Here is a 17,513-nt window from a genome sequence, read left to right on the forward strand (position 1 = left end):
TCCATTTAATTACTGTGAGATCAGAACTTGTAAAGTCACCTACACTCATCTAACTTGTCTTTCCAAATGCTCACTGCTGTTTGCTCAACATTTTCTCCAAATGGTATTAAAGTAAATCAGCATTTATTGAGTGCCCACTGTGAACTGGCCACTGCATAAAGTATAATAGAAATCCTTTAAAAAATTGAAGTCCCTGTGCTCAAGCAGTTTACACATCATATACATGAAGAAAGTGGGGGGTATTTATAAAACACATTTAAGTGTAGGAAAATTAATAAGTGAGGTGGGGCAATTCAGTGCTGACTGGAGCAAGATAAAAGTTTGGAATAGATCCAACAGTGGTGAAGAATAGGAATTTCTCAAGTGCAGAGAATAGCACATGAGAAGAAAGATTCAACAAAGAATAAGACGACGGTCTTATTTAGCTGATAGCAAGCACATTTGGTTGGCAAGAGCAGACTCTGTGTGAGGACATAATAAGAAATAAGAGCCAGGTGCAGTGGCTCATGCCTGAAATCCCAACACTTTGGGAGGCCAAGGTGGGCTGATCACTTGAGTCCAGGAGTTTGCGAACAGCCTGGGCAACATGGCAAAACCCTGTCTCCACCAAAAAAATACAAAAATTAGCCAGGAGTGGTGGTGTGTGCTTGTAGTCTCAGCTACCCAGGAGGCAGAAGTGGGAGAATTACTTGAGCTTGGGAGGCAGAGGTTACAGTGAGCTGAGATCGTGCCACTGCACTCCAGCCTGTGCAACAGAGCAAGACCCTGTTGAGAGAAAGAGAGAGAGAACTAAGGCTGAGAAATGTGGTGAAGCATTCATCTGATAGTAGATGCAGGAAAAAGTAGATAAGGGGAGATAATGGAGACAGGGAGACCAGCTAAGATGCTGTTATCATAGTTCAGGTGTGAGGTAAGAAATGATGTAGCTAGGGTGGTGACCTGGATACTCAGAAAAAGGCAGATCTGAGGAGGGAGAGAAATAGGCAGGATGTGGGATTTGATGAACATAGTCTCTGTTACTAAGATGCTGAGCAATTGTTTTCCATAACACCAGAAGATGAAACACAATTTAGGCAGGAAAGTTGTAGGAAAGAGGGCCTTTACGTCTTCTTTCTTTCTTTTCTTTTCTTTTTTTTTTTTTTTTTTTAAATGGAGTCTCACTCTGTGGCATGTGGCACAGGCTGGAGTGCAGTGGCGTAATCTCAGCTCACTGCAGCCTCCACCTCCTGGCTTCAAGTGATTCTCCTGCCTCAGCCTCCTGAGTAGCTGGGATTACAGGCACGTGCCACAACGCCCGGCTAAGTTTTGTATTTTTAGTAGAGACGGGGTTTCACCAAGTTGGTGAGGCTGCTCTCGAACTCTTGACCTCGTGATCCTGTCAGCCTCAGACTCCCAAAGTGCTGGGATTACAGTTCTGCACCACCGGCCCAGCCCCCTTTACTTTCTGAAATGGAAAATGCCAGAATAGATGAAGAGTTGCTGAAGACCAGTGGTCTCATCTTACTCCTTACTATAGTCCAAGCGTCCGTAATAGTCCTGGTCACAGAGTAGATGCTCACATCTCATTTGTGGATTAAATGGAGAAGTGGATTTGGGATCACGGTCAAGTTTAAATTCCTACAATCCTTAAAAAATATGAGAGTTTATTTTTTCCATTTGCTTCTTTCAGCAAGCAACTTTTTTATTGTTTGCAACATTTTAAAAAGAAAGAAAATAGTGTATTAGATTATCTATCTACATCCTGTCTAGGTCTAGCATTTTAGGATTCTAAGTCAATTTGTGGTTGGAGATAAAAGTTTCCTAAGCATTCTGCCAGTCACACAAATCATTCTTCTTCAGAGCATTTATACAATTTAGTTCCTTGAGGCCACCCAACATAGTTCATTGCTCCTAACCACATAGTGATTTTTCTTAAATACATACTTTATATGCTGACATTGCCAATAAAAACATTGCCTTTCTTTTTTTTTTCAAAAGGTAATTTATGCCTGTAATTATCATATCAGGTCAAAGAATAGGGATTAGATTAACCTACTTTACTGGGCACAGTAGCAATTCCACCAATGAATTCAGGATGCAGAGATATCTGAGTTTCTGTCCTCCTCTGATGTATTTTCTAAGCATCCAAAAGCTTGAGAGTCCTTAACTTTCTTGATAGAGTGGCAAAATACCTAGAAAAGATTAAAATGTCATCTATTTTTATGTGGGGCAAATTAGCCTTTCTGTGCCTCCATTTCCTCATTTGTAAAATGTATATACCAATAATACACAGGAGTGTGAACATTGTAAGTTAATGTATGTAAAAAGTACTTAGAACACTGTTGGCACAGAGTGAGAGCTATGTAAGAATTATTGTTACAATTATTATTTTACACAAAAATGTCACTGCTGACCTACTGTCTACAGGAAATACATTTTATTTTACTTTCCAACTGGTAGAGATTGGTTGTTAGGTTTCTTGCATGACTGCCTGTATGACCAAGGACACTCATTTTCCAAGACAGCTGGCTGAGGTTAGAGGTGCATTTTGTGGCCATGGAAAAGATCACAGCTAACTGCCCCCATTCAAGGAACAAACCTACAGTAACTTTAACCTCATTAGTAATGTGTTCTGAGCTAGACAAAAACCAGGACTCTCAGAACATGGATTATTCAGATTTGTTGTCCATGTTAATCAAAGTCCCCAGATGATTGCTTGATACTCTGCTTCACTTTAGCTAGGTTTACATAAGACCAAAACATCTGGATGAGAAGTGAAAAAATACAGATGTTTAAGCCACATGATGGGAAACATCCAGATGTCTCAAATTTGGATTTGTCGTTTTGTTCTTTGTTTTAAAGGAAAGAGAAGCCAAAAGAAAAAAAAAACCACCATAGTTTCTCTTTTTCCTCGACCTGGGTAAAATCAAACTGGTTTCTTGTTATAGAAGTTTAAAATGCCTACAAGTTGATTAGGAAGCTTTTTGATAATATCACTAGATAAGCTGCATTTCAGGAGGAGTTTTTTTTTTTTAATTTAAAGAAGCGTCTGATCTTTGAGTAGCGCTTGTGAGAGGGGATTGCTTTTAGAGTGAGACAATATCTTGGAAGAGTTGCTCACAATGAATTCTCTGGGAAAGTATGGCTGGGATGATACCAACAGTAAAAGAAAGTTTGCTAAAGAAACTCCTCAGAAATATTGCTTATTTCCTAAGAGGATATGACCTCAATTAAATGTATAAGGAGTTAAATCTGAAATAATACATGTAAATCTCTTTTTATGTTTATGAAATATTTGCTACCTGCAAACCAACAGAGAGAGTTAACTATAGGAATACACAAAATCGGTAGCCTTTTATGGAGCACATTTTGAAGGAAATCAAAATTCATGAGGAAGGCAGTCCCCAAAATGCCTATCACCAGTGTACTAAAATCATATTAATTAGGTTAAATCATGATGTCCCCATGGAGTTGCCACAATCTAGCCTTTATGATTCCACCAAACTACTCTATCAGGAAGGGAAGCACATTTTCTAGATAACACATTAATGTAGATATTAACTCATGCAATTTTAGAAATGAATGGGAACTTCAAGGCCATCTATTTCAATTCCTTCATTTTACTTTAGGAAACCTGAGGCCCAGAGACCAAGTGACTTGATCAAATACCAGATGGTGACATGGAGTACAGAAACCTACAATTATGAAGCAACTCGTGGTTATGTCTTGATAAAGGTAGAAGGAGATAGAAACAGAAAGTAGGAGGGATTCAAAAATTCAAAAACACACTTGGCACATGGGGAATGTTAGGAATATGCTGAGGTTAGGAGCAGAAGTTAGGCAGGCACCAAGAGGAGTCGTAGGCATCCTAATTAAGCTTCATCTCTGAATAATTTTGTTAATATATGCAACATTTTAACACAAATAGCAACTGTTTGTGATTGCCCCATCTTCCACAGTGGTTAAAAATCATTGAGTATAGTGTTCTTTGGGACCTGGATAAGCTCATTTGACAGATAAAAATATAAAGGTTTAGGCTTTTTCCCAAAGCCTCAAATAAGGCGTCAAAGACTAAGCTCAGGTTTGGGGAGTTGGTTTTGATTATCAGCTATTACTCAATTGCACAAGCACATGGCAAGCAAAACTACCTTCAGATCAAAGTGAGTCTTTCCAGGTCTCTGTCACTGTCTTTGGCAAGGGTATGTGGAGAAAATACAAATCAACTGTTCTCAAATGCTTCAAAAGGCATGGATAAAAATAAATGAGGAAAATAGTCAGCACACCTGGGTTTCCCCAAGTAGAAAAAAACAAAGAAGAATTTTCTACTCAGAGTCCTCTGGTCTTCTCAAAAGCGCTCCTAGGTAATAAAGAGAAGCCTAAATTAGGATGTATCTTTTTTTAAATATTAGGACCAAAATTCATGTAATAGGTTGCTGATTACAATTATGACATGATGAGCATTTTCTTAACACAGTGGAAATCTACCTAGAAATAAAAGTGTGTGCATTAAAGAGAAATATAGAATATCACTATAGAATTCAAAGCTCAGCCATTGCACCATAACCAACCATTTATCATTTCAATTTAAAAACAGTAATGCTGCCAGTGGAAACAGAAAACAAGTTGTCAGCATTTTTTTCTTGAACATGATGGAACCACAAAGCCATAGGCCAGGCAGTAAAATTTGTTTAAAAAGCTCAATGTTTCAAGACAAGCCAGATTATTATGAGAGATATACTGTAAACTATTCATCTAATTTATTTTGCACTGATGCCAATTCACATGAAATTAGCTTTCTCGGTTTGAAAGATTTCTTTTTCTTTCTTTCTTTTCCTGTCCTCTAATGTGCACAAACCCAGTTCTGAGCCACGTAGTGGAGGATGAGGGTCATTGATCTCCCTCTTTACTTTTCAATTTCAGCCACAATCGAAAGATAATTAAAAATGGTAAAGCCAAGGCTTGAATTTATTTCTTCATCCATGAAAGTTCTTTAAACTTTTTCTCTCCTTCTTCACCATTGGTTTCCTTTACTCTCTTAAAACATGGAATGTTAGATTTGGAAGGGCTCTGAAAGATCATCTAGTCCTCTTAAAGGTGGGGAAACTGAGACTCAGAAATATTAAGTCATATTAGTGACAGCCGAAACTAGAATCCAGGATTCCATACTCTTTCCACTATCTTCATCTTCATCATAGACTGGATTTTTTTTTTTTTTTAGACAGGGTCTCCCTCTGACACCAAGGCTAGATTGCAATGGCAAGATTATGGCTCACATAATTTTGCATATTCCTATAGTTAACTTTCTCTGTTGGTTTGCAGGTAGCAAATATTTCATAAACATAAAAAGAGATTTACATGTATTATTTCAGATTTAACTCCTTGTACATTTAATTGAGGTCATATCCTCTTAGGAAATAAAAGTTCAGACCTCTGTCACCAAGACTAGCATGCAATGGGAAAAGTATGGCTCGCTCACTGCAGCCTCGACCTCCTGGGCTCAAGCGATCCTCCAGCCTCAGCCACCTGAGTAGCTGGGGCTACAGGTGCATGCCTTCATGCCAGGCTAATTTTTTTGCATTAGCCTATACTTTTTTGTAAAGACAAGGTTTCACCATGTTTCCCAGGCTGGTCTCGATCTCCTGAGCTCAAGCAATCTGCCTGCCTTGGCCTCCCAAAGTGTTGGGAATTCAGGTGGGAGCCACCGGGCCTGGCCAGACTCAATTCTTAAAGTGTTCGTCCATCCATCTACCTTTTCAGGTGGAGGGCAGACAATGTCTTGCCAATTCATAAAATGTTAAATCCTTTCAAACATCTTTATGTCACATAGATCTATCTGCAAGGTCCCAAACCCTTAACCAAATACACTACATATGCAAAGGGAGTAGAATCAATTGTGAAATCTCTTCCTGCATAATCATTATCATTTGCAGGAGAGAAGAGATATTAGTCTGTAATATGGGAGCTTAACTCACCCTTAAATTTGGTCTGCAGCTAAAGCAAGTTGGAGACATTTTTGAATTCTACTATTCTGACTAAGATGATGAGTGTTTGGATATGAGAGGTGCTTTGAGCACCAACTCTACAGCCAGACTTCCTGAATTCAAATTCTGCACTTATTTTTACTGTCTATTTCACTTTGGGTAAATTACTTAAAGCTCTCAGTGTCTCAGTTTTCTCAGTGGTAAAATAGGAATAAGGAAGATGAGGATAACAGTAGCATCTACTTCATAGGATTATTAAGAAGATTAAGTACATAAAGTGCTCAGAAGAGAGCCTTGTATATATAGTAGATGCTGTGAAAGTGTCAGCTATTATTTGTATTCTCTGCTGTATAGAGGAAAAAAAAGTTGGCTCAACAAATTAATGGCCAACATTGAGCATTACAAGGACAGTTTTAAAGGATTTTAACCACGAAATGTATACAAGGAAGGGTGCTGCTCATCATGCCTATTCATTATAGCTGGTCAAGCATGTTTTTTCCTTGAAAACATCATCACAGTCTTTATTCCAATTAATATGTTTATATTAAAGAACATTCTCTTTCAAATTAGAATGTGATTCAGACTTTTCACTAATTCAGTAAATAGACCCTCCAACTTCTCAGAATTATTAGTGAGTTGTGACTGTACCTCAGCACTCACCTGTCCCCCAAAATAATAGCAACCCTATATATTTTAAAGAAATAAGTAGTTTTTCAACCTGCCAAGCTCCCTGAATTTTCCACTCAGAAAGAACTTATCAGATCTGAAAGGCCAAGATAATAAAGAGGAAGTTTACCAGGTTAACAAGCCATCATATAGTTCTGGTTTAAAGGCAATTACAAGTTGAAATGAGTCAACAGTGTGATGTAGCTGCCTAGAAAGCAAATGCAGTGTTAGAACAGAGCAATACAAGTACAATGCCCAGTTCAAGGGAGGAGCTTGGCACTAGTCAGACCACATCTGGTAGGCTGTGTTCATTTCTAGGCACCCACATTCTAATAGGAACTTTACCAGTCTAGAGAGATTTCAGAAGAAGATGGTCCAGATGGTGAAGTATCTGAAATCATGCCATGGAATAAATGATTGAATGAATTGAAAATATTTTTCCTGAAAAAGAGAAAATTTAGCCAAAATGTGACGTTAAAGTAAAATTAGACATAATCAGTGTGGCCCCAAGGGGTGAACCAGGATAATGAATGGAAGTCACCAAGAAGGCAAATTTAGGCTCAGGATCAGAAAGTTCTGTCTAAGGACACAAACTACCCATAAACCAATATGCTGCCTTGAAAAACCTACACTTTGTCACTGCAAACCGTCAGAGACTGACTGGAAGAATGCAGAAAGGATTTCGAGTTTAAGTGTGAGGCTAAAATAACTGATATGTAAGAATATTTCCAATTCATATATATTATTGTAGCTCCTGACTGCTCAGATCACTGAAATTATCTATCTAGCTGTTTTGTCTTCTAATTCACCCTGACCACTACTGTCAGACCCATCTTTCTACTTGACTTTTATTTCTATCTGTTCCTCTCCTCTCTCCTTTCTCTCCCTCCTCCTCTCCCCTCTCCCTCCTCTCCTTTCTCCCCACTCCCCTCCCCCATACACATTTCATAGTTTAGGCATATATCAAGTTGATTGTGTGCCAGTCACTGTTCTAAGCACTATGCACACATACACACTTTATATTTGACTGCATTGGGTCCAAATCTCTTCTCTCTTTGTACCTCCTGCTACCTGAACTCCTCCTTTTAGGCAACCTTATTTTGCCCAGTTCTCTAAAACGTATAAGTTCTGGTCCATCTTTTACCTGTCACATTCTTTTACTATTACAGCCCACTGTGTTTATTGTTCCTCTGCATTTGTAAACATAGAATTATCATATGTTCAGTATCTAAGTTTGTCTACTCAGTTTTCCAAATGAGAAAATATTAATGCTCCTAAAAAAGTGACTTTTCCAAGCTAACCCAGCTGATTAATAGCAAAGTGAGAAAGAGAACTTAAATCTTTCTATTCTTGGTCTGGGTACTTTAGCGTGCAATTGCTTTGTTATCTGTTCATTTCATCTCAGGTGGATTCTAAACTTATGAATAATAATGACTTCTCCATTTTAAAAGTTTTCTTTGTATCTTCAGAGAACTTACCACTTTATTAACCACATGGTTGCTGCTCAGTAAGCTCTTATTCATTGATTGTGTCTACTTGGAAAGTTTTACTGGGAACCCTCTCTACCAGGCACTGTTCTAGTTATTGGGGTACTGAAGTGAATAAAAAAATACAAATACATGCCCTATAGAGATTACATTCTAATGTATGGCAAATAAACTCCTAGAAGAGAAGAGCTTGTCATAAGTAGAGTTTATCTGACTTACCCTTATGTAAAACTTTCTTGCACACCCCCAAATGGACTTGAATTAAACAACACTGAACTTACCACGTGGAACCATTTTGGAAACTGCATTATTTTTCTGTGTCTTAATGTACCCATTAGAAGGGTCATATGTTATGCTTGTGTAAATAAAAGTATGTCCTGGAAGCTTCCAGTTTTGTCCAGTCTAACAAGAATCTTGTCCAGTCTAACAAGAGTCATGTCCACTCTAACTAGATCCAAACTTAGTTGACCACCACTAAGAAGAGAATGGCCAAATTTGTCTCTCCAAAGCCACATCTGACCAATGAACTCTTTTCTTTGGCTGTATACCTTTAAATGAAAATCCAACCTCCCCACCTCTAGGAGTTAGAGATATTATTTGAAGTCACTAAAGGCCAGAAATCACTAGTTAACATGAAAATTAAAATAATCAGTAGATATTGAGTATATATTATATATTGAGCATTGTGCCAGATATGCACGATTCCAAAGTATAAGTCATGGCCCCTGCTTTTAGTAATGCTAGACAAGAAATAAAATGTAGAAGAGCAGAAAGTCTATAAAGTATAGGTGAATGGTGAATGTTGATATAAGAATACCAACTGGGAAACATAAGCACTTCATATGTAACCTCCTCCCATTAAGCCAAACCAAGCATATGTATTGCGAACAATATTGGGAAAGGAGATTACTTAAGGGCAGAAATGAGAGTTCCAAGTTGACAAAACCTGAAAATACCCCAATTCTGATATTGTGCCTCAAAGGATGAAACCCTGTTTCTGAGAATTTAGTTCTCAGTCAACCTTGAGAAGTTGAAGGAGCTCTTTTTATCCCCACTCTTCACTTCCCCCACAGACCAATGCAGACTATGGAATGTAAGTCCACAAACCACCACATCTCCACTCTTTACCTTGTGAGGAGGCCAAAAATGTTTAGCTATGTCAGTGGGTCCAATAGCCAAACCTCATATTTTTATGCATAAATAATTGAGAGTATGTGTAACACTCTGTCCTCAGGATTTTCAGTGACTGGGAGGGTGTAAATCATCTTAGAGTGCTGAATAAATGCAGATTGATAAAGAAATGTACACAGGTTTACACATATAAATTTACAGATATTAATATGCTGGAACATTTTCTCCGGCAACCTACAAATAACAACTGGACCTCAAATATTTGAAAAAGATTTATAAGTCCAGCAACAGTTCCTTTGCTGTTTCTCGTTTAGGAGCTACAACTGGTGATTTTTATGTGATTCCAACAGCTCAGCTAGTGGTCTGTAGGTTTCAGCAGCTTGAATAAGGAGATTCAATATCAAGGTATAAGGGTTCAATCCCAAAACCAATTTTTACATTCCAGAAAGTTCTAATCTCACTTCATGAGAATCTCATTCCCTAAACAAAGATCTCACTCCCTAAACAAAGAGACATCCCTCTTAAGAGGAAAATTCTTTTTGAGTCACAGACCCTTACTTTATTATCTGAAGAGTTCCCTTAAAGCATATCTGCTTAGGTTTATATGTCATAATACTTTTGAACACACTTTTGGACTACTTTGAGAACTGCTAAAATTTATAGATCTTATTTTTCAGAAATAAAGGCACACATATAAAAATGTACATAATTTTGCTCAGCTCACAATCTGAAGGGGTTTGTGTATCTTCAGAAGCCCATCTATGGGTGCCATTAAAAGTGGTCCCCAAATTAAAAGTATCTCCTTTACAGAATTTGAAAACTGAATGTAGTTAGAGGGATGCTTAGGAAAAAGGAAGGTAGGGGATATAATTTAACACTTTTAAATGAAAAAATGTGAGCAGTCTAGAATTATGGCTGTGATAGCCCCAGACCAGTAACAAAGCAAAAAAATGATAATGTGAGGCGTTGTCACAAAGTTATGTGCTTTTTACTCTGCAAAAATAAAAGCAGAATATGCTTAAAGATATTCTTGCAGAATGTAGAAACTGTGACCCTTGGCTGCTATCATTTTTTTTCTATTTTTCTTGCCAAATAAATGTTATGAAAGAATATCTCCAGGCATTCACTCTACCCTGAGGGTTAAAAACATGTACATGATGGAAACTGGCAGAGTGCTGAAGTTGGCGGACTCATCTGCCTTGCTAAAGCTTCTAGAGACTTTCAAGGGCTCTAGGGATGAGGGAGTTGTCTTTTTTGGAGAAAATCAGGTTACAAAAAAGTGTCCAAGTCTTCAGAACAATTGAGCCATGGCAGCAGATACAAGTAAAAATAAAAAAAAAATTCTTCAGTGTAGATCCCATGATCTCAGAATGCTGTATTTTACATTAAGAGCATCTACAGGAAATACTTTTGCCAGCAAAAATAATCAGGAACCTTTCTCAAATGGAGAGGCTGGGAACAAAACAGTAGAGACATTATATCTTGGGAACAGATAAATGACTGAGGCTTTGAGACAGGATTCCTTGTGGATAAAATTCTCAAAAATAATTCTATGGCAGCTGAAATCACCCTCAGATATCCCCGGGTTTCCGAGGGTCTTTTCATTATTCTCCTAATGCCAAGAAAGTCAATATTATACTGTCTTTTGTATAATTAAGTGCCTCAACAAACTTTTCTCAGTTCGTCTTATAGGCTCTGCACTTTTCTATGCTCTAGAAACATAGCCAAGAGTAAAATTGATATGGATCTTATTCTTCAAAAACTCAAAGTCTAGTGGGGAAAATAGACATGCAAGCATGTAGTTATAATTATAATTGTTCTAAACACATTAAGAAACAGATGTATAAAATATCAGGTAGAACAGAGGAAGGAAGAAGTAAGTCAGCTTAAGGAGGTGACACTGACTTAGGATATGAAAGAGGAGTGGAAGTTTGCTAAATAGCCAAGAGTAAGAAGGGCATTCCAAGCAAAGTAGACAGAAGATAAAAACGGATCAAGAAATGAAATAACATGCATGTCTGAGGAACTACAAATGGGATATTGTTACTGGAGCATAACATGTAACAAGTTAAATGGAAAAAATTTAATCTTTCACTTAGACCCATTGATTTTCAATGGCCATGATCTATGATACCCAAGAGAGTTATCATAAGGGAGTAGTTTGACCTAGATGAACTTCAAGGAATCTTTTAACTTGATATTGGGCTGAAAAATGGACAAGACTACTTTTCAAAAATATATGCCTTAAAGAGGTCTTTTTCTATATATTATCTCTCTAAACCCAATTTTTCTCAGAAATGCAAAATGTCAACCTCACGGCTGAAACACAGATTTCCATGAAAACAGCATGAATAGTGATTGCCTACTACCTTTTAAGGAAGCCAGGAGACTTCCTTACTAAACCAATAAGATTTTTTACATTTTTTGAGGTGAAATTTACATAAAATAAAATTAATAATTTTAAAGTGTACAACTCAGTGGCATTTTGTACATTCGCAACATTTTACAACCAACACTTTTATCTAGCTCCAAAATATTTTCAGCACCCAAAAGAAAACCACGCAACCATTAAGAAGTTACTCCTACTTCCCTCCTTCCCCAGGCTTTTGGAAACCACCAATCTGCTGTCTATATGAGTTTACCTATTCTGGATAGTTTATATAAATGGAGTCATATAATATGTGACATTTATGACTGGCTTATTTCATTTGCATAACAATTTTGAGGGTCACAATGTGGTAGCTTCTGTCAGTATTCCATTTATTTTTATGTCTGGGTAGTATTCCATTGTATGAATATAGCACATTTTGTTTATCCACTCATCAGTTAATGGACATGTGGATTATTTCCACATTTTGGCTATTGTGAATAGTGCTGCTATGCACATTCATATACAGGTTTTGTTTGAATACTTGTTTTCAATTCTTTTAGATACATACCTAGGAGTGGAATTTCTGGGTCATACGTTAATTCTATGATCAACTTTTTGAGGGATTGTCCAACTGTCTTTCACGGTGGCTGCACCATTTTACTTTCTTACTAGAAATGTATGAAGATTCCAAATTCTTCATATCCTTGCCAACACTTGTTATTTTTAGTTTTTAAAAATTTTGATTATCCTAGTGTCTGTGAACAAGGTAGAATTTTCCACAATACAATAGAGAACATCTACTTTAAGACAACTTTTCTGGGCTATCATATCAACTTGGAAAACATTGATTTTTCTCTTCCTAGAGCTTTAAAATTCATGGACAGTTAGCAACATTGGTTAAAACTAGGATGATCAATAAGTCACAAATATAATCCTTTAAAAAAACTATGTATTTATTTATACACACACAGACACACTACACACACACACACACACACAGATATGTATCCTTAACCCAAATGTTCACAAGGAGACTAAGTGGTGAAATTGTGCAGCTCGATGATCTAACCACACTAGTAGAAAAAAAAAAAAACACTAAACTCTCATGATGACAAGTTAGAACATATTTTTCTTCAATGAGAGATGTATTTCTTCATTAACATTAAAGCTTATAGATGTTATTTGCTTTTTTTTTTTTTTCGTTTTATTTTTTAGACGGAATCTCGCTCTGCTGCCCAGGCTGGAGTGCAGTGGCGCAATCTCGGCTCACTGCAAGCTCCGCCTCCCAGGTTCACGCCATTCTCCTGCCTCAGCCCCCGGAGTAGCTGGGACTACAGGCACCCGCCACCACGCCCGGCTAATTTTTTGTATTTTTAGTAGAGACGAGGTTTCACCGTGTTAGCCAGGAGGGTCTCCATCTCCTGACCTCGTGATCCGCCTGTCTCGTTCTCCCAAAGTGCTGGGATTACAGGCGTGAGCCACCGCGCCCAGCCCAAAAGCTCATTTTTATGGAATATCTGAGCTTGCTAAACCCTGGGGCCAGCTCAGGATTTCTTTATCAAGTAGAGCTACAATATTTTTCCAGTGATTTCAATTCTGATCGCATCCCTGAGGGAACTAAGCTTCTTGGGTGGGGTAGAGAGCAGAGCTTTGTATGAAAATTCTAGTATTGAACAGTCTCTGGCAAACCAAAGCAGCTGGGTGAGCAGCATAGAAAAATTCATATGAACCTGGGACTGGAGTATATGAGTAGCCCTGAGTTCCAGAAAACTAGATCAGCAAGCATTTGTCCAAACTAATTATCCCAACAGATGACCCCCTTGGCAAAAAGCAGCATAAAATCCACAGGACAGACCAAAGTCTGGGCAACATTTTGTCCTTAATATATATCTAGTATAGCTGCAAATGATACTAGCAGTCAACTAGCGAAAAAATTTCCAGGTATCTAGGTCTTTCTGTGAGTCCATTTATGCAAATCAAAACTTAAGGAAGAGCTTCTTGAACAGCTAAGAATCACATAATGGAGGACTGAAGAAACTTGTAGTAGGTGGGGAGAGTATTCAGCTGTGAAGTTATTCAAGAAAAGGAAGATTATCAACTGTTGTCATTATTGAGCCTGCCACAGATATAAGAATAAAGGTCACTCCCTGCATAGAGAAGAATGTGAGGGATGCCTGGAAAGGCCCTCCCCCAGACAAAAAAAATTATCTACCCTCTTAGTCTGCCTTGGTGTCTGAGAATTTCAATTTAAAACTAATTTTTTTCAGGTTCAGGCATTATCTCCAGAGAACTTCAAAGCCAACATATTAATAGAACCAAAGAAGGCCAGAATCAACATGATATCTTTGCTGTAGATAAATGTATTAATAATAACATTTCAAAAATATAATTGCAGTCACCATTTATGGAGCAATTACTTATGTAGAGCTCTATGTTAAATATTTTTGTTGTATTATCTCATTTAGCCTACACTAGGAGGAAGGTAATATAATTATTCCTCTCTTGCCAATTGAGAGACTGAGGCTCCAAGGTAGTAAACAACTTGGGCAAGTTTATACAACTTGCCAGTAACAAAACCAGAACTTATTATATATGTAAATTTCTTACTTAAAAAGAAAAAAATGTATAAAGCTTCAATTTTCTCACCAATGGATAGAAGTAGGAGTGAACATTGCCATCACAAAATAAATGTTTCCCATCACCAAAAACAATTCAGCATTCTTTAGAGAATTGCATATATTTAAGTAAGGAGAGTCTGCTGGAGATGGAGTTTAGTGAGAAAAATTTAGCTAAACCATTAAAAGCATTTTGAAATTAGACTACATATTCCTGAAATACAAGGAGTATACCACAAGATATTTTGTATTAGTTTTTATTCTTCCATGATGCTGGGGTAGAAAGAAAGCTAGTGTTTTAAAAAATATTTATATGATGTTAACAGTAATATTAGACACAATTGTTAGATAGGACTAGACTTGTCTTTAAGTGACCAAAAAACCCAAAGTTGTAAAGGTAGGTGTAGGTGATCCAGGATGGTATTGTACATAATAATCTCAGGAACTCAGGTTACTTTTTACCTGTTGCTCTGCTCTGTGGTTCAAAATGGCTGTTGGGGTTCCAGCCATTATAGCCTTAATATAGATATCAAGAGGAAGGAACAGAAGAAGGGCACACCCTTTCTATTGAAGGACACTTTCAGAAAGTCATATGTTCCACTGCCATATTTATCCCTGTATTACCTATTGCTGTGTAATAAAGTACTCTAAAATTAAGCAGCTTTTATGTGCATCAGGAATCTGAGCATGGCTTAGCTGCATCTTCTGTCTCACAAGCTCTCACAAGGCTGCATTCAAGGTGTTGGCTGAGGCCGTGGTCTCATGTGAAGGCTTGGCTGGGGACCAGTCTGCTTCCAAGCTTACTCACATAACAGTTGGCAGGATTCAGTTCTTTGCTTGGAGTTGCCCCCCAGTTTCTTGCCTCTGCCACCTGATATCCATTGGTCAGAGCTTAATTGCGTGGTCATACCCAAATGCAAAAGAGCAAGAAAAATAAAGTATTTATTCCAGGTGGCCATGGGCCAAGATAAAATTAATCATTTTACTATTAAGAAATAAAGGTAGTACAGAATATTGGGGAACAACTCATGGTTTCTACCAAAGACATTTTATACATTTGTCTCATCAGTTATCATCATTACCCTGTAAGGTAAATAATATTACCCCATTATACAAATTAGGATGTTGAGACTCAGTCTCTGTTAAGTAATATTTTCAGAGTTACAAAACCAATTAGATTGGATGGAGAGAAGAAAGGAGATAAGGGATGGAACAACGCTGCTGGAAGAGTGTCAATCACTCTAATCTAACCTCTATGAGGGTCAAGTGCCTCAAGCTTCCATGCAGATGATTGTGAGATCTTGCATAAATGTCAGCCATTGTATAAGTATTGTGATTTTGGCATATTATTATGTCCTAACCTAGCCAAAAAAGAACTGAGAAACCAAGGAGCTTCTACAAGCTGCTAATTGACTGGTAGAATATCAGATGGATTGTAAATTTGAGAGTAGCATACATGACTTACTTTTTTATTCCCAAATGTACAGTGATAGTATGCATCCCAATTGCCTTGGGGTGGAATGGGGTTTATTCTCTATAAGCTGATCAGGATATTTAAACTGACACATTGACAATTTGCACAGACAAATGCAATGAGAAAGAAATAAATGTCTATCGATGAAATACCTATGACCTTGATTAACTAAACAGCTGCCCTAAAAGACTCAGCAGAGTGGGCATCTGGGAAAAGAGAAAAATGATTTCGGTACATGAGTCTTGTCCTGTAAAATGTTAGAGTCATCTTTGTAACCAAATAGCAAAAACTAGTACTTAAAATTGGTTTTCACAAAGAAAGTGAAATTATAGTTCTCTAATGAGATCAAATTCCCAGATCCTTTTCTAAACTAACTAACCCCTTGCCACCTAGATGCTTCAAACCATTCTGGTCTCTTAAGGTTCCTGGTTCCAACTTTCATTTCCTTTTGCCTCCCAGATCCCATTGTGACACCCTGCATAGTTCTATCTTGATATTTTCTCCATTCTCTGACTTATTTTATCTACCTTTCCTTTGCCTTATCTTCCTCCCATTCTTTTTTTTCCTCTGCATGACCCTCCTATGACAGTAGGGAACACATCACATCTAGTGACAGAAGGAAGGAAAAATGAAAAAAACCTCACTCATGTTACTTTTACCCCCATATAAAGTCCATTCAACCTAAAATATGTCCACTGTTGTACCCAGTGAGCATGGTCTGGGGCCTAAATGATTCCTCAGTTCTGGTTAAACCTGACAGGATCCTTTTTAGAGAATAAAGGTCTCTGGAAATTCCTTGGGACATTTTAAAGGGGAAAAATTTTAAAGCCCCCTAATCAATCTGCCTATATACTCCTGCATGTTAAGTTTCCCATCTCCACTTACTTGTTTGCAGAAGCCCTCAAATTTATCTTTGAAAGCTGGATTGATATATAAATTTCTAACGTTTATAAGCATCACAGAAAAATGTTTATAATTGGGCTACAATGTAAGAAGTCTTAGCTTTGCCTATAACTTCTATGACGTGTTCTTTACTCTTTGCCCCACATTAGTAATAAGACTGTTTTTAGTAGAATTTTGACAGCTCCTTAATTCTGGCAGAGCATAGGTGAGGGTTCTAAAAGACAAGAAATCTTGAGTATAAACAGGGTACTTGGAAAACGATATAACTAAGACATGAAAACCTCACTTCTGAATTATAATTACAGGTGAGGTGATATCAGCAAATTTATGTGCCTGTCAAGCATTTTAAAACTAAACCTTGAAAGATAATTAATATTTTAAGGCCCACATATGGAAAGCCCCAAGCTTTGTTGTAGCTAAGTCCCACTTTGCTAGGAAATGGCCTATCAACTCTGCCTAAATGCATTAAAATATCAAGAGCTATTCAAAGCCAACAGAAATGTCAGCATGTCGAGAAAAGGTTATCAGAAGTTCCAATGCATTTATTTGGAAGCTTTCCATAGGGGTGCACCGTAGTTCCTATAATCTTAACCAAAGAACTGTCAAAGTCATTTTCTTCCAACAAGTGTGCAGTTCACAAGTGACTCACAAGGAAGACTTAACAACGCTGCAGATTCCAGTGTAAATTTACTTGCCTTTGTAGTCATCATTATAACCAAAACATAAAATCCAGACAAAGGTAATTAGGAGAACTTGCCATTTTGAAAAGATGGGATTTGATAAGTAGGACAAAGTAGATGTTCTACTTAGACAAAGTTTTCTTTGTGCTTTTAATAGTCACCTATAATGGGACCAGTGTACGCTGTATTAAGTACCTACTATGTTTCAAGCACTGTGCATGGCTTT

The sequence above is a fragment of the Pan paniscus genome, chromosome X (assembly GCF_029289425.2).
Source record: "Pan paniscus chromosome X, NHGRI_mPanPan1-v2.0_pri, whole genome shotgun sequence".
In the NCBI taxonomy this organism is placed as follows: Eukaryota; Metazoa; Chordata; class Mammalia; order Primates; family Hominidae; genus Pan; species Pan paniscus.